Below are 19,541 nucleotides of genomic sequence, written 5' to 3'. Positions count from 1 at the left end.
TTTTTTTTTTTTTTTTTTTTTTTTTTTTTTTTTTTTTGGGACAGAGAGAGATAGAGCATGAACGGGGGAGGGGCAGAGAGAGAGGGAAACACAGAATCCGAAACAGGCTCCAGGCTCCGAGCCATCAGCCCAGAGCCTGATGCGGGGCTCGAACTCACGTACCGCGAGATCGTGACCTGGCTGAAGTCGGACGCTTAACTGACTGCGCCACCCAGGCGCCCCATTTCTTTTTAATTCCTACCTTGCTCTATAAGAAAAAAAAAGTCAATTCTGAAATCTAATCAAATATGAGTAACTTTTAGGGCACCTGGGTGGCTCAGCTGATTAAGCATCGGACTTTGGCTTGGCTCATGATCTCAGGGTTCTTGGGTTTGAGCCCAGCGTCGGTCTCGGTGCTAACAGTGTAGAGAACCTGGAGTCTGCTTTGGATTCTATGTCTCCCTTTCTCTTTGCCCCTCCCTTGCTCGTGCACTGGCTCTCTTTCAAAAATAAATGAACATTTAAAAAAATTATTTGAATTAAAAAAAAATCTGAATAACTATCTTTGTTATATACTTAAAATGAATAAGTGTATACATTTTATTTCGTTAAAAGAGTTCCTTATACATTATCTCTGTAACACTAGGAGGCCTTTAATTTTATTTTCACTTAACGGATGAGGAGACTGAAACACAGAGGAGTTAAAGGACTTTTCTGAAGTCACACAGCAATTAGGGCAAAGTTAAGATTTGATTCTCCCTCTTCTGACTTCGAGTTCTTTCTAAAACATTTTTTCCTGTTAATTCTTTTCTCATTCAAGCCTATTTCTCTCTTTTTATTTCACCAGGCATCCATACATCACTGGAATGTTCTAAAACCACTTTTTCCTCCTTTAGATACCACTTCAGAGACTGATTTTCTTAGATGCTTTTTTTGGGAAATCATCTCATCAGAAAAAAGTTATTCCAATACATATGTCCATATACAAGTGCCCTTGGTCTAGGAATTTTAATTGCCTGGGCTTTAACAGCAGTTGAAGGGACCTTGATGTGACAAGACTTCTTCCTGTGCCACAAATACTCCAGGCTTCTGTCCCAGTGACCTAACTTCTTGGGCTCAGGGCTTACTGTGGGATTTTAGAGGACACTTATTTCCTGCTAAAATAACTGTCATTAGGTATTTACTATATGCCAGTCTCTCTGCTTGATGCTCTGCATCTGTTACTGTGCATGTTCACAAGAGGTGGTATCCTAAGCTATGACAATGATCTCCAGACTAGGACACCAAGGTTCCAAGAGCATAAGCCATGGTCTATGCAGAGCTGCTATTGATTTTGACTAGAAAGCCACATTTCTTTCTTTATATTACTTCTTCATGTTTTCATATTAATTGCTTGGTATAAGACAGCAAAAAACATTCTTGATACCTTACTGGCTAAAAATATGGGAAGCATCAGTACCTTTAGGGTCACCCTTAAAGTCACAGGGTGTGGCCTGAAGCCTGAGGTTCACGAGTGGTGCATTGGTCTCGAGGACGTGAGAAATCAGGAGTTCCAGATGTGAATTCTAACACTGTACCTAAGCACTAACCACCGATGTGACTTTGGGCAAGTTGCTTTGCCTCTCTGGATCTTCATTTCCTTGCCCATGTAACTAACAGTATAGAGGAGAGACTCCCTGAAGAGTCCCTCAGGACTCCCTCAGAGTCCTGTCCTGAGACTCCCCTCACACACCTACAGGGACATGTTCTTTTTCAGAACAATTCTGCCACCTGGAATCTTACGAAGCAGTAAGACTCAATTCCCCATTACCACAGCATTCAACATTCAGCATTCCCACCTCCCCAAAGCATATGGCGCCACGGATGACTGCCAGGAAGCACTGTGAGCAGAAGTGAGGACTGAATGAACATCAGCAGCCAACACATTGGGTTTGTCCTTGTTGTCCTTACCACTAAGCATCTATAGTGGGCATAGGGGACAGTCCTTTATTACAAGGACCTACCTGGATGCAGTTACTGACTTCAGGTTCTCTATTTTACCTCACTGTCCCAAGAACAGCATGTCATGCCCCAACCTTCTTTCTAGTATTTTCTATTTCTAGACATCTCCCTGTATTAGTATATTAATTTAAAAAAAAAAAACTAAGCTTCAAATAGAGGGGAAAATTAAGACCCAGTGTCTCGTGGTGGCCCTGGCTAGTGAGGGAGGGACTGAAGGAAGATCTCCTTCATTTGGGCAAAGTAGCAAGTAAGAGGAAAAGATGGAAAGACATTTTGATTCTGATGTTTACTGGCTTCTCCGTCCTTTCCCAGACCTCTCCAACTCCATCCTGATTTTACTTTTCATTATAAGGGGCTTAAGACCCTGACGAAAAGGGTATGGGGAGGAAGAATGCAAGGATATAGAGAGGGTGAGAGGTAGAGCAGACAAAATTATTTCATGGATTATCACTGGGTACTGAATCCGTCAGAATCCTGATAGTCGAGACTCAAGTCAGACTTTCATTTTTAAAAACCTGTTTCTGTTTTGTTTCTGTTTGCTGTTCGGTTGGTTTTGCCGATTTCGAGATGGGATTTTTAAAAATGTTGTCATTCCTCTGTTGATCACTAAAGCCCTATGCCCCTCCAGAATTGCTCACAGAAGAACTCTGTTGCCAGACTGTGAGGACCTCAAGCCTGACGGGAGCATAGCACAGCTAGGAACAGCCCAGCCCGGTGACAGGAGGGCAGGAATGCGGTTCTCTGCCAGTTCTTTATGCCCACGGGGAGGAAGGGAATGGGGAGAGGAAGGACAGGGCCATCGCAGAGTTTGCCAAAGATTCACAAGCACTGAGAGTAGGAGTACTTCCAGCAGAAATTCCTTTCCCAGGGCCTCAATGGGCGTCAGGAGGATGGGGAGGGGAGTAATGTAGTAGGCAAAAATTTGATCTGTTATGACAACCTGGAGAGGCGTGAAAAGGTTTTTCTTAATGATGCAAGTTGCAGACAAGTCCTGCCAGCTACAAACAGGGGTCATCATGCGAGGGAACTGCTGTGGGGGGCGGCATCGTGGGGAAGGAGTGTACATCTGCGACAGTCGCTGCAGACTGCCGTGCCAACAGTTGTTAAAGTGGGTGAGGTGGGTGGTGAGCGGATCCCTGTCTGTGTAACAACCAGCTGCTTTGTGATGGTGGGGGAGGGGATCAAGTGCCAGATCGCCATTTCTGTAATAGTGAACAGCCAGAAGGTACACACCCACCCACAAACCAGTAAGACAAGCAATGTGGGATGCAAGGGGAAACCCTCAGAGGTGTGTGTCCATGATCTCAAAAACACTGAAATGCCAAGACTGAATCAATTGGTTACTTTGTCTTGATGGTTAAGAATCAGTCTGCTTTCTTTCTATTTCCCTCATTGATGTTTCATCGTGAATTCATGAATGTGGCTTCTGTTCCCTTCTGTTTTGACTTGGATGTAATGTTGGGAGGAGAATCCTCGAGTGTTATCTCTTCTCGACAGTTTGTATTTGGGCAGCTAAGGACTATGGCGACAGACAAAAATGAAAAAGACACAGAGGTTACAAGAGGTGGGACAAGGTGAGAATCACTGAGGGGTGGTGGCCTAAGGGACCGGGACAAAATCAAAATTGTAGCCAAGACAACTTTTGAGACTCACGACTTCTGAAAACACAATTTATACCTTAGTCCGAGATATCTCACAAAAATACCTTGAAGCACTGGTGACTTACACAGAACATTCAATAAAGGCATACTTAGCATATTACTGGGCACCATTTTAAGTCGAAATGGGCCTATGGAAGTTTAATAGTCTATCTGCTATGAGTGGGTGGGGGAGAAAACATGATAAAAATAGTGATTCACCTGAGATTTGAGAAAGACTCCTGGGAAAGGTACTTGACTCTGTGCAAGAATAATCATACTCTAAAATGTGAAGTTCATTTACACCTATTTCTTTACACCTATTGAACCACGTTCTTTTCCTCTTAAGCTCTATCGGTTAAGTTTGCTGACACCAGACTCTGTAAAGCTATTGTCAGTAGGATTCTTGCAGCCTATTCCGGTTGGCTAGAACAGCCTTTGAAATGTTCTCATACCTACTTTCCTCAGAATGTGTACAAGGAGGAAAATTCATTTCCTTCCTGTCGAGAAAAGTTAATGATCATTTTCCATTATATTAAAATATTACCCATTGTTATGACTTCAGTTTAATGTTCCTGCAGAAATCACCATGTGTTGCAGTTTAACTACGCCAAGGCCAAGGCACCCATGTGTTCCTTCGGAGTTTTTCTTTAAAAATGGGTTGTTCAGGATGAGTTATGACAAAAAAAAAAAAAAAAAAAAAAAAACACACCACTTTGGGAGAATTAATAGGTAATTACATATTTTTTTAAAAAATCACTTTTTAAAAAAACCCAAATTTTTAACAATGTTGTCTCCAGGATATAATTATAAATGCCACAGTAAGTCTCTGAACCAGAAATAAGAGTGTGCTTTTAAGATATAATAAATGCTTTAAGTATTGGGACAAAGTTTCTCTTTTAGGAGAGATGAAAAGCAGAATTACAGCCTCCTATGTATTGTGTACTTTCTTGAGTAGTTTACTCGTTATTATCATTTAAAAAAAAAATGCCCCTCCCTCCTCAGAGTTTTTTTTTTTTTTTTGTGAAAGATATTTGATATTCTTTTTTTTTTCAATATATGAAGTTTATTGTCAATCCTCAGAGTTTCATTATTTGCATCCACAGAAGACAAAGGCAGGCCGAGAAGTGGACAGGTGGAAGACCCAGAGTGGCCTCACAGAATGCCCACCCTCCACAAGTTAGGGGGTGCTTCTCCCCATCTTTTGGCTGATGTACAATCACCAGGACCCGAGTCTCAAAACGTGAAGCAGACTGTTCCAGAAGCAATGAAAGCAAGGGGAGAAAGAAGGCGGGGTCTGCAAGCAGAGTGAGATGCTTGCTGGGGAGAAGAGCTGGGGATTCATTTGAGCAGGTTAATCAAGTATTGGTTCATTCCCTTCTGTGATTAGTCTGCTTAGGCTCCCAAAACAAAATACCACAGAGTGGGTGCCATCAACGACAGACATTTATTTTCCCATAGTTCTGGAGGCTGGACATTCAAGACCAAGATGCCAGCAGGGTTGGTTTCCTGTGAGGACTCTCTCCTAATCTTACAGACAGCCCCCTCTTGCTGCCTCTTCACAAGGTCTTTCCTCTGTGCCTGGCTGCCTGACACTGATATTTCTTCTTATAAGGACACCAGTGATACAGGATCAAGGAGCCACGCTAATGGCCTTAGATTAACTGAATTACCTCTTTGAAAGCCCTATCTCCCAAGTAAATTACATGGATTATAGTCTGCCTATATGACCTCATTTTACCTTAATTTCCTCTGTAAAGACCCTATCTCCAAGTTCATTAGATTCTATAATATTTCCTTTTATTTTAAACAGCATGTCTCATACAAAATATACTAATAACCGGCATCTTCAGATATTCCAGTTGCTTTATGGTCATATATGTATGTATATGTATATATGTATATGTATACATATATGTGTGTGTGTGTGTGTATATATATATTATATATATATATATATATATATCTCATAACCTAAATTTCAGCTGCCCACACTCCCACTTGCCCTGCCTTTGGACAAGTAAGAGGAACCTGATTCAAAACCAATTCTACCACCCATTCAAATCCAATGTTTGTGCTGTGATCCTGGGATTGCCCAGAATTAACACTCTAGTGGGTTCCTCCCCACTGAGGCTCACACTCATGGGTGCTGCCTCTATTTCACCCACTTTAACCAGACCCAAAACTCAGCTCCTTCAGGGATCTTCAAAAAAAAAAAAAAAAAAAACCCATGAAGAGCTTCCTCACTTTATTTAAGAGTTGGGGCTAGAGTCAGAGCCATGAAGAGGGGTTCTCCTCACATAGGGCACCACCTCTCACCAACACCCCCCAATTTCCCCTCACTTTTCTTTTCTCTCCTCTCCCCTCTTATGATTATGACAAATTCCTCTCCTTATCACATGCAGAGCAGTTTAATAATAACTTCTCTAGCTTGACGATACTCTTGGGTCTCACCCTCCACCCCAAGTGGCTTATTAAAATATTTCTTCATTCGAATATATTCAGAGCTCTAAGAGGAATTCTGGTGAATATGATTTTCTCTCCCTCATTATACACACAAAAGTCAGTTCCTATTTCTGATACAGCCCCCATGTTCATCCTACAGATCCATAACCATGTGTTGGGGCATCTCCCTGAAAGGCTTACTCTGAAGGAGCAGGACACCAGGAAGGCTGCTTACCTGGTACAGCCACAGCTGTGCACAAACCAGCAACATGGTTGTGCAAAGTGATGCCACCCACGCTGCCAACTTTTTTTTCACTGAGATGCAACATCCCTCCTGCAAAACTCAGCAGTTTCCCTACACTCAACTCCCATTACCCACCAGGTGAACCTGCGGCTACAGGTACACTATTTAAACCTGCTTCTTGCAGGCTTCTGAGTTTTCTCAACTCACAGTCAGGGTTCCTGTGGCCAAGGAATTCTCTTGCCTCAGAGACAAAAATTCTCTGAATATTTGTCTCTCACGCAATTCAGCAGATCACAAAGGATGAATGACTTTGAACTTGGCTTCAGGAGTGCATCTATCAATCCAAGCGATCCTGGCTGCCAGAGACCTCAAAATTCATCAACCTATGATTCAATTCCTCTGGTCAAGGTTCTTTATGTTCTCCTTTTCTCATGTCCCTTCTATCTCTTTCCTCAGTCCCCAGTCCTCTTCCCTAGCATTCAACTACTAGCTGGAATCCCATTATTTGACAAAACTCTCCAAAGCAGAGTGAGGATACAGACTGTGGGTGTGAGGGCACTCGAGCTCTCCAATATCTTCAGCTCCTGCGAACTGCCTGCAGTGCAGGAACACATCTCATGGAATGGATATGCACGCACTGTGATTCCTGAAACATGTCACCATCCTTGTCAGCAGCCACCAAGTCGTAAGTTTTTGTTGCTCGAGTCTTCGAAATAAAATAATCTTAATTGCTCCCTTTCTGAGCTACGGTACCAGCCATTTTTGTTAGTTCTCAGAACTTGTCGGCAAGAAAATACATCTACTCCCTGGCCAAGCATTCCCCTGGGTCTATTTGCAAAAGGATATTCTAATGGGTACAATATTTGAGTACCACTGCATTTCCATTATACCTGTCTCATTATCTTACAGGAATCTATCGGTCCTTTGTTTGGAAATGTGCTGATTATGGAGCCTGGCAAATCTCAGGCTGAAAACAGGAGATTTATGGGCTGTTCTCCAGGTCCTGTCTGCCCTCTCCTAAGGCCACAGCCCCAAAGGATCAGTCACTGAAACATGTTTTGGTGTCAAGTCTGAATTTCTGCTTTTTAAGAACATATCATAAAGAAACCTTGGAAATAGCGTGCGAAGGTTTCACTCCTGCCATAGCCCAGAAGGTCACATGCTCTAATTCAGCTTAAAGGGACACTAATCATATTCAGTGTGCGAGTAGAGAGGCTTACAGTTGGAGATGACACCATCATTTGCATAGGATGTAAAAATGAAGGACCATTAATTTTATAGCATTAATTGAAGAGCAGAAGTGTTAGACCTCTATAATTATCTTCAGTGAATACATTTCAGAGACATCTTCACAAATGAGGCCTGTGTGTGTGACTGCACCAGGATATAGATACAAGAGCAAAGGCAAGGCTCCACGCTGTCCCCTTCAAGATGCACAGATTAGCGCATCATTAAGTTAAAAGCTTAACTTAAATCTGAATTGTTTCCTCTGTGTGGAAACAAGACATGTGTGGATTCCAGGCTCCTCGAAGGATAGACTGCCCGGAAGAGGGGTGTCCAGAGCCTCACGGCATGTTTCTGAACTGCTGAGACAGAGGACAGAGAGGAAGTCCTGCAGACAGACTTGAAGTCCTTCTTCAAAACAGTACGCAGGGTCTCCATATGACCTCCAACAGCCTGTACTCCAGCCTATCAGCACCCCTATCAGGACCTGGCACCCTCCTGTTCCTGGTTTCAACCCCATGTCCTCTCTACACTCTACATTTACCAGTCCTATCTATTATTCCCACACACCAATCTTGGCCCAGTGGCTGTGGGCCCGTATAGATAGATCATGCTCAACAAATCACTCTGCAAAGCTACCCAGGACAGCATGGAAAGCAGCACTTCTAAAGATTTTACACAGTAGATCATAAAGAACCATTTGAGTGACTTTTCAGAAAAAAAAAAAAACACAAAAACAGTTACAATAAATGATACGGATTGGAGGGGTTGGACAGGCATGAAAGAGCTGGAAGGAAAATTCAGCCATGGGATCACAGCAACATGAGGCCAGGGTCAAAGAAGGCAGTCACAGTCACAATGGTCTGTCTTTGCTTCCAAGTGAGTGAATGAAGGGACAGAGGAGGGCATTAGAGATAGAAGGACTGGGCGAGGAGTAAGTGCCACCCAAGGTTTAAGTGCTGTTTTGGGGGTTCTCCTAATTACCCTGACATGCAAACTCATCGCTTGAAAAAATATGAGTTACTTTTGAACCTTTGAGTCACAGAATCTCCCTGGTGTATAATTTAGGGTTCCCGGGAGGAAAGGTTAGGAGCCACCGGTGTAAATAAAGAAAGGCATTAGCTAATTAGGTAGCATGAAACACACACTCTGTTGAAAAGGCCCTGCTTCCAGTGGCTCCGCAGGAAGGAGGATACTGGTAGGAATTTCAGGTACTGATGTGCACAGGTTGGGAAAAACATGGGACAAACAGGCCTTTTAAGGTAGGTTGTACTTGGGAAGCTTGTCTGACTTTGTGGTAAGCTTCTCTAGGCGTAAGGGGCTCACTCAGGATGGTGGAGGTTTCCACTAAATTCCTATATGCCTTACAGCTCGATTTGCTCTTCATTTCATGCTTCATTTACTTAGTTTGGTACATACGCTTCTCTTTTCACTACTTTCTTGAGGTTGATTTTTGCATACAACAAACTATACCTATTTATTTTTTTATATACATACTTAAAGTACACAATTTAATGTGTTTGGAGAATATATATGTATGTGTGTGTGTATATATATATATTTTGATATATTACATTATATCAAGATACCCAACATTCCTATCACTTCCAAAGTTTCCTTGTGTGCCTTTACAATCCATCCCCCACAACCCCTTCATCCCCATCCCCAACAACCACTGATCTGTTTTCTGTCGCTGTAGGTTGATGTGCTTTTTCTGGAGTTTTATGTAAATAGAAGCATTAAGTAGGTACTCTTTTTTGTCAGCCTTCTTTCATTCAGGGGCACCGTATTCCTTGGCAATGCACTAGAGATATTCCCCTCCCACACAAGAAATAACCTCATGCACCAAGATGGTGGTGATAGGACATGATACATATATTACAGACAACATCAACAGTGGTTTTGGTATAATCTTTTTGTGAAATGCTCAAGGAATTATCTAATCACTCTACCTCACTGGTAAATAGGAATATAATCTTCTTTTTTGGAAGATGAACTAATTCTTACAATTTGGTCTTGTCCTATAATAGGAATTCCAAGGCCTTAAGGGAACCTTCTTCCAAACAGTCTATACACCTGGGTGTGGAACATCCTGACTTCATTTTATGACTTCCATAAAGCGGTATATGGACTTATTGTGTGGGATATAAACTGAATAGAAGTACCTGGGAGTGAGGATGGCTGACTTGGTGCTTGGTGTCCTAACTGCCTTTGAAGGAACTAGAACTGCCAAGTGGAGGGCGCTGGACTAAGTGGCCTCGAAGGCACTCTGATATCCTGCACTTCAAGAGGCTGCATGCCTCACCCAGAGGTTACCACAGAAGCCACAACAATATAGAAGCCTCCTTATGGGTGATCAGGTAAGACTCCTTTGGGTGCAAGTGTAAAAAACTTGATAAAAAGTCATGTGAGCCAAAAATCAAAACAGAAAAAATTTGGTGGCTTAAATAGTTGAAATTCTTGGGGGTGGACTGATTGATTGGATCCAGAGGCTTACACAGATCATCAGTATCCAGACTCTCCCTACCCCTCAGTTCTGGCTTTCTCAGTGTTGATCTTATTCTCAGGCGGCTATCTGCATGGGGATCCCAGGAGCTCTAGGAATATACCTGCCACTTGAAGACTGGGAGAAAGGGAGTTCCTCACCCAGTATTCCCACCAAAGACAGTTTTAGCACACAGACTTGGGTGGCATGGCTATCCACAATGCAGGGAGATGGAATATTCTGATTGTTCACAGCTGTGTTATATATTCACCCAGGGCTGGGGGATGGAAGGACAGAAGGTTAGCCAACCACAAGGGCTAAAATGTAGGGGAGTGGAATTCCTAGCAGTAAATTCTACTACCCAAAGAAAGGGGAACAGATGTTAAGCACATAACAAAAGATGTCCGCTACAGTTGCTGGGTTGGTTTTTTGTTTTTTTGTTTTTGTTTTTTACCACATTGTATAAAATTCCCATGGCTCCTTTCAAAAAACATATGAAGTCTTTGAGCATTCCTGTCAATCTACTTGTTCAGCCTTGTTCTATGTATCAACTTATGCCTAGTATTAAAATCAAATTTTAAGAAAGATAACATCTCAGTGGGAATTTGAATAGCAGTGTGCAGGGCACTTGACTTCCTTAGGACTCACTTGCCTCACCAGTGCAATGGGAATAAATAATTCTGTACACTTCATTTATAGGAGGTAAAAATTTGAGGCTCAATCAGATCACTTCTGGAAGTCCCTTCCTAAATTCCATTCAGGATTTCCTATGTACCAGTGGGTTGATGTAATATATTATTCAGAATCAAACAATCTTACTCTAATTAAAATGGGAACTAGCTTTATGTGGTAATGGACATTATTTATGCTTGGAATATCTTTGATCTATCAAGGAAATTTCCCACCTTTTGAATCCTGCAGTGCCCTACATCTCCCAGTTTCTTCTGCAGGCTAGGGCACAGTTACATGACAAGGACCTAGGATCAAATGTTTCTTTGTGAGATTTAAGCTTAGACGAGAGTGACATGTAGAAGGAAATGTTGAATAGACTGTGCTGGAGAGACAGTGGGCCATCTTTCAGTAGAAACCCTATCCCAAGTCCTAGTGGAGGCATCCCATGCCCATCATCAGCCAAGTGAGCCATAGGGCTATGCTGGCAGCAGCAGGAGGAGGGCTTCCACTGCAGCAGGCTCGGGGTCATGTGGACCCTGTTGATGGTTTCACACCTCTATATTTGATCTTCTGGCCTCTGTGAACTGCTTAATATGGCTTAATACATTACACCTGTGCACATGTTAGCTTAAGTGGATTCTGTAGTTTGCAGCTAAGAACCCCTTGATCAATACAGAAAATGATTTGAGGAGTGATTTTGGGTCACAAACACAACAAGAATGGGCCATCTAGTGAGGGTAAGGCAGTAAAAACCCCAGACAGCATTAGCAAATGGGACATTGGTCAATTATTTTAAATATTTGCCTGCAGTACCTGGAATTCATATCTCATGAAAACAAGGGTTGGCATGAAAACAATGTGAATGGCATGAATAATTCAAGGGTTACTTCCATCAGCACTAGGGAGCTTAAACTCTGCTCAGGGCATGGTCAGAGCAACAGGGTCCTCCAAGTACAGTATCTTCTAGTACTTTTCAGGCTAAAGTCAGAGTTAAACCCTGATGGGGCCAACAAATTTTGAAATCATAGCTTATCCAAGTGTCTTCTACCAGAGTTAACGCCTTAGTAGGAAGAATGAGTCCTAGAAATTTTTACTTGAGCATATTTAAGAATCCTTCAATGATTCAGGAAATTTGGAATTCCCATGGTCTATCACCAAAAAGCAACTGGATTTGCAGAATGGTGGAAAAGATCTACTGAATTCTTCGGTATGATGCCAGCTGGTGCCGGCCAACCAACACCACCTTAGGAGTTTGGGGTGGTGTGTTTAAGACGTAGCACATTCTCTGAACTATGATAAATTTATGACACTATTTTCAATTCTATAACCAAAGTACACAGAATTTAAAACCAAAGGTACAAACAAAAGGGCAGCTCTCAATGTTACATCTAATGATCTTATTGAAAAAGTTTTGTTTTCAATCCCTGCAATTATGGACACTGCCAATGTTAAAGTCTGGGTGGTCAAGGGAAGAAGAGTTCTATCAGGAGCATGGAATGTTTCATAGAATTAGAAAATGAAACTCCTTATCAGGAGGATATTTTAGACTTTCATGGCACTGGAAAAAAAAGGCAACAAAGGGGTTTTCAGTGTTGACTGGGAACATTGACTCTGATTAACAAGGCAATATAGGGTAGTTTATGCCATTTTGTAGAAAGGCTATTTTGGGAACCCAGGAGATCCTTTTGGGTCCCTCTGTGTATTGCCATGTCCACTGGTAAAATTCCACGGCAACCACACATACGAAGGACTGCTAAGAGGAGGTTCCAATTGTTGAGAAATGAAAGTTGGAGTCACCTTGTCAGGTAAAGAATTTTAACGAGCTGACACACGGGTTCTGGAGACAAAAAGAACATGGCATGGCTGTGGAGGATGAGGTCATTTAAACCATCCACATGCATGAGACCACTTGCGGAGACAATGATAACAGCAGCCACTTATTTCTCTTCCTTTCTATGTATATGTACTGAGTATTCTTCCTTCTTCCCCTTCTTCTGCTTCCCTTCCCTTTTCTATAGGGTATGTGGATAACATCAGAAGGTAATTAACTTTACATTTTAGTCTCTGGGTCACAGAGTATCAAGATGAAATTGCAACCGAGTTGGAGAAGGTGAACATCCCCTGGTGACTTGAGCTAAGAGGTTGGTGAGACAAGTGAGAAGACTTGACCCCCTTTTTGAGGAGAAGGTGGGCACATTTTTCCATTACAACGAATTACTGCATGATGTTGGGCAGAAGAATTTTGCTGTTGAGATTGGAGGGCTTTAGAATTTTAGTATGGGACAAAGTTTATAGGACTGTTAAACAGTCAAACAGTAGACATAGTTTATGTTGTGGGTCACCATCTATATTTTGAACATCCTTTCACCATTTGGGAAATCTTTTGCCTGCCCAAAGTAGAGGTGAGACACATGCTTTCCCAGGTTCCTTTGTAGCTAGAGAGAGGTTTTCAAAAATGTGACCCAGTTGTCACCAATCTACTAATAACGGACGATATTTCAGATTGAAAGAATAAAGGAGACAATGCCATGAGGGAAACATTCTGGGAGGAAGGCAGAGACTCATCCAGCTTTTGGAAGCAGCAGGACTCCTGTGGAACACTCTGGCAGTATGGCACGGGCACTGCTCCTATCTGCAAACCCTCCTAGCTTGCCAGTGTAGCTCCTAGAAACTCCATGATCCACCACCAATCCTTGGCCAAACTCCCCTTCCTGCTTATATTAGCTACAGCGTGTTTGTTGTTTGCAACTCAAGACCTTCACTGCTACCCAGAGAAGCTTTTCCTGCCTCTCACACTCAATCCTAAAGAGCACGAAGAAGGAAATCTTCCTTTTCTGCAGATGTTGGCATATCCCAGTTGTCCCTGGCTCAAAACTCTGAATACCCATCAGGTAAAGGGAAGTGGTTCAACTTAAACACTCCTTTACACAAAGGGACATTAGCGCAGCTGCAGTTTGCCTAGAAAACTTAAGAGTGGCCCATAAAGGGAAAGCCCATCTGTTTGGGGACACTAAATCTGCGTGCAGTCCACAGGATATCACACCCAAAGCAAGGACTCTAACTGCGAAGCCTAATTCTATAGACAAATCGTATTTGCCCTTATGGCAGCCTAGTGGGATGCATCACTGTGTCCAGGGGGCCGTACATTGGATTAGTTGGTGACTGTTATAGGTTAACAGGTTTGCAGTGTAGCTTAACCAAATCTACATTTCCTACTGGCACTGAAGAAAATTCTGTAACAGCTTATCACACAAGAACACAATAAAATGTATTTTCATTTCAAAACTCAAGGCAAGTTCTTGAAAGGGTCCTCAAGATTTCCCACCAAGAAGCATATTTATAAGCCAGAGTTCTAAGCATGCATAATTAAGTTGTTACCTATTGAGTATTCATAACAATTGTGACTTATTATATTTTCTGTTAAAAATAAGGACTGGATAGGTATTAGTCAAGTTGTCTAGTCCATCAAAACTTATGTCATACTGGGTTACTGAACTAAAAATGATGAGAATTATCAAAACAATGGTTTGCTCCCTGACTATTCACACATACAAACTATCTTTCCTTTATAGCACATTTTAATACAAGTGCCCAACATCCCCCTGCTTTGCTGATACCATATGGTGTTGATGTAGGTTTATTTAGGTTCTTTGTTATCTGGGGAACTGAAAATTGACTGGGGAGTTAGACAAGCTCTTATCTCCTGCTGGCTTCTTTGCTTGCTTATGCTGCACTTTAAATAAATCACTCAACCTCTGAGCCTCTGTTTTCCCATTTAGAGAATGGGATCAGGGATGTCTGCTTTGCAGGCTCTTGGGAAGCCAGGGGAATGGCAAGGCTCTGTTGTTCCCTGGAAGGCTAAAAGCTATTGGAAGGAAATACACTAGTGGTATTCACGAGAAGGTAGCAACAGCCTGAAAAATAAAGATACTGGCTTTCCGTAGGCTCATTATTCAGACAGCTCAAAAACAAGTGCCTCCCTTTTTCACATTTCCCTCCAGAGAATTTCCTGTTATTTCCCTGGTATTAATTGATGGTGGGCACCCACATTCTGAATTCTCAAAGGGATCAAGTGCTTCCTATTCTTAACATTGCTTAGTTTCTTTTTTTTATTTACTTTGTTTCCCCAGGGGAGTAAGAAAGAGGGAGCTTGGCTTTTGGGGTTAATTGTGTGGATTATGAGGTGCATGCATGGAACAGTCAGGCTGAACTCTACCTGCTTGCTTTCTCCATGTTACTTTCCCTTCAGCAAACTTTTTGAGCAAAAAATGAGGAACTAATTCCCGAGCCAGGTTCTTCATGCTGACAATTTTGCCAAGGAGGCATGAGGCCATCACATTCATTAAGGTGAAGGCTAAATTTCTCCAATAAGGAGACCCAATCATACAGTGACTTGCTGAGAATATTCTTTCACAGGAAGAAGTCCTGATGGGAGCAGGTCAAGAAGGCACGGCTCTTCTCCACTCATGCTGTGACCTCGGTTCCTTTGACCTTCAGCAATTCTACTTAAATCATACAGTGAGATAGAACATAGGTTCTATCAGAATATGGGTTATTTTCCTGTGTTGGGACATTTGGGTGGGGCCTCCGAATTAAAAGCACCTGGGTTATAACAGTCTTGAAACATTCCAGCATGCATATCAACAGTACTTAGGCCAGTTCTTGTTCTGTTTTCCAACTCGTATTGAGTGCACAAGTGAGATGAGGTTGCAAAAATACTTAACAGTGATAGATATACACCAGGAAAAATGTTTTATTACTTCTCCTTCAGACTGCCCATTTTGGTGGATGCAGAAGCAGTTCCCACGTTATTCTAGCAATGTTTGCTGATCCTTTATAGGCTGAGACCTCAGGCTCACTTCTGCCCACCACAGTCCTGCCCCTTAACTAAATTTTCTGGAAACCAGAAGACAAGTCCATGATCCCTGCCACAAAAGCCCTGGCTTTGGTCAGAGACAAAGACCAGTGAAGGGCGAATACACACACAGTGTTAAGTGCTCTCCCCAGAGGGGCAGGCAGGGAGCCCTAAGCAAGACATGAGGCACCTCCTTAGAAAAGAAGAAAAAGATTTCCCAAGGAGGAAGGAGGTCTGGTTTGCCTATTCGTTAGCCAGGTAAAGACTGGACGGAGAGGCAACAGTGTTCCAGGCAGAAAGTAACATTCACAAAGCAGGGAAAGCAGTACAAACAGATTCGAAAAATGACGGCAATGAAGAGGACAAGGGGGACAGGTGCTAAGAGGTGAAGCTAGAGAAGCAAAGGCTACTTCCCAATCAATGAGCCCTCGTTAGCCATCTAAGAAGTCTGGACCAGATCCTGATGGCAACTCCAAGTCATCAAAAAAAAATTAGTGCTATTTATGAACCTATGTGTGTTTTTAAAAGATTACTCAACAGCCAATAGGAAGGGATGTTCCTAAATGTGTGATCTCAGATCCACCAGCATCAAATTCACCTGGGGTGCCAACTAAAACTGCAGAATCTTGGACCCCACCTGCTATGTATGGAGCCAGAATCCTAGGGAGTGAAACATGCAAGCCAATACTCATTTAGAAGACATTCTCCAAGAGATTCTGATGCCTTCTTAAAGGTCGGTGGTAGCAATTCTTTTAGGGCCCAGGGCCAGATCATGGGGCATCCAGTCCTAGAGACATGAAAGGTTCCAGTAAGGAGACTGAGCGAAGTGTCAATCCCTTGCATGAAGAATTCGCGATCTCTGACTCTTTGAGAACTTTGGCCCTGAGAAACAATTGCTGTAATTCCTTCCCCACATAAGCAAACACAGAAAAGTCTGGTAGAAGAAGATAAGAAATAGCTATCCCTCCTCTGGGTGGGCAATGGACACTCAAGGAGCCTGTTCCCAGGATGTGGATGTGCTGGGGACAGGCTCTGTGAAAACAGATTATACTTCAGGCCAGTAGAGTCTGCGGTTTGGAAACACTGACTGGCGGGTTCCAGCAATAGTGCTCTTCCTCGTGGCATTTTTTATTTGTTTGTCTTTAACTAAATAAACTCAATATTCATCCCATGGCTTAGAAAGTTGACACTGACAAGGACAGAGACATTTTGATTGGTGCATCTGCAGTCTGCCGGCACTAGAGAAAGGTCAAATGCTCCTCGCAGCTGGCCAGACCTGCAATCAGTAAGCAGAGTCTGTAGGGTTGGAAGGCATCATGCATTAAGACTAGTGAAGCCTGGAAGAGAGGCGGCATAAGAACATTATTCTCTCTTGCAGCAGAAATCACCATCACCTGCGTTTCTGCTGGGGCGATTGTTGTTGCTTTTATGGGTTTTCCCCTTGGGTGGCTGTTTTAGCATCCATGCTGTAATTTTCCTTGGCTGGGAACCCAAAGCCAGTGGGGGGCAGACCCAGGAATAGAACTAACCTGCTCACCTTCAGCCTACTGCTCTAAAACTGTGTCCAGGTGCCTCATACCATGAGTGACCTTTTTCTAAAAAAGTAAAGGCCAGAGACAACAGGAAGGCTTTCCAGAACAAAGTCCTGCCTTGTATACAATATTCACCATATTCAGCATCTAGTTTAACTGAGAAAATTCTATTGAGTCTTACAGGAGTCAGAGCAAAGTTTGGAAACAAGCAAAAAGACCCCCAAAGTACAGTGGCTGACACAAGGCAGTTTCTCTCTGTGTAGTAGTTCAGCACAGGTGTTCTCGATTGGCAAAAGGGGGGATAGGGGAAGGGTTCTGTTTCATGAAGTCAACTAAGGATTCAGGCTGACAGAGCCTAGGTTGCTTTTAATCTTTGGCTTCCAAGGTCACTCTGGGCATTCCCCAGGCAGTGAAATGGGAAATAGGGGAAAATTTCCATGGAGCATGGAAGTCCAGGCCTGGAAGTGGTACACCCCACTGAAAAAAAATCTGTTCATGGCCACACCTAGCTAAAAGGAGACTGGAAAACACAGGAGAAACAAGTTATGGTAATCAAGTAAGAAATGCCTAGTAATCCACAGGCACAGATGGAAGAGCTTCCAGGAACAGTCATGACAGAAGCCGGGGAGCTCCAGCAAGGTCTCTCTTCATTTGTTACCTGCCATTTCTAATTAATGTATTCACTACCTATTCCTCAAGCATTTATTAAGTACTTACTGTCTAGGAGATGCTAAGTACTGTGCTAAATGCTTTGAAGGGATTTGGGGTGTTTTAAGATTTTGTTCCTTCAGGGAGCTCACACAATCATGGGAGAGACAGATGAAAACAATGACCAACAATGAAGTAAATACTATAATGGAGAAGTAGATGAAGAATCACAATAACCTCGGTGGTGGTGATGGTGGGGGGGGCAGAATTCTGTACAGGAAAAGTTCACTTAGGTGGGCCCACAGGGATGATTAAAGAGCTTTCCAAATTAAAAAGAAAGGGCCACTTGAGAGAGGGAAGAACATCAGCAAAGACGAAGTTCAGAGAGCAAGGAATGTTCAGAGAATGGCATCTGGTACACACAGCAGGTCAAGTTTAGGGTGAGGAGGGAGATACAGGGAAGGCAAAGGTGGAAAGACAGTGACAAATGTAGCACTACATTACAGAAGGCTTTGTAAGCCTACACAGTGTTTTTGGTTTTTACCCATAAGCCTTTTCTTTAATTACATGCAGTGTTCACCACCTCACTCTTCTCCCATACTTGGTTCAAATGTTCGTTTCCTATATGTGTAACAGAGTCTTATCTCTGACCATTCTGAAATAAGGATGCATTATTGGCTTAGAGTGGCTTATGCATCCTTTCCTGAGATTTTTCTCCAGTTTGTACTTACTTACTGGGTTTTGTTTTTTTTGTTTGTTTGTTTGTTTGTTTGTTTGAGGTGGGGTGGCTGGCAGGGCTGGGGAGGAGGAGGGAGGTGAGTTTTGTGACCTCTTACCCTTCCATCTTGCTGACTTCGTGAATCATTTTTTTATCCCATGGAATGTACTCCTCTGGTTAGCCTTAAACCCATGGTTCCCTACTGGGCTTGGAGTAGTGTGAGGATGGTTACCCAAAAAGAAACCTACGCACAGTTACCAGATAATGGGTGAATGGACACATAAGCAAGGAAAACAGCCTTCCCAGAATTTCAATGGACAGACTGCACCAAACTGGCTGATTGCCAGGACCCAAAATATGCCTTATACTTTTCTGACATTGTCTACATTTTCATAAACCACCTGCTCTTTTGGATTGTTCCAGCTCCCTCAGCTGGTCCAAATACTCTCTCTCTTTAAAAATTAAGGAAAAACAGCTCAAATCCACTTCCTTTATGATGCCTGAAGTGTTCACTGCTTCCTGAAAAAAAATTATAGCACCGTATACACAACTCTTTAGGAAACAAATGTTCTCCACTTCCTACTGCTTGCCAACTTTTAATGACTACAGTTCTTCCATCCAGCGTGACTCTAAACTCCTTTAGGGAAACAACTTCACACATCTTTATCTTCCCTCGATACCTAATTTATATTTCCCTTGATTTACATATTTATATTCCACCTTGTTCTAAAATGAATCGAAGGTAGTTTACAAAAATGCACTGGTACCACAAAGTGGAATAACATTAGAAATAAGTAGGTAAACTTCTTTGGGGAATCCAGTTACTGTGTAAGAAGTCTGACTACTCTGAAACTGCCATGCTGTGAGGAAGCACAAATGAAATCATATGGAGAACAAGCTGCCAGCCATCCCTAGAGGCTCTAGCTGTCGTAGTTTAGGCACCAGACACAGGAGTCAAGAAGCCATTTCAGATACTATAGCCCAGGCGGAAGTCGCACAGAGCAGAAGAATCCAGCTGATGGCCAGAACTTAGGACCCAGATATAGGACCACAATAAAACGGTCACAAACGTATCCAGCCATTTCAGCCACTCTTTCTGAG

Source organism: Lynx canadensis, chromosome A1 (assembly GCF_007474595.2).
Source record: "Lynx canadensis isolate LIC74 chromosome A1, mLynCan4.pri.v2, whole genome shotgun sequence".
NCBI classification, from domain to species: Eukaryota; Metazoa; Chordata; class Mammalia; order Carnivora; family Felidae; genus Lynx; species Lynx canadensis.
Note: the sequence above shows the minus strand (reverse complement) of the source record.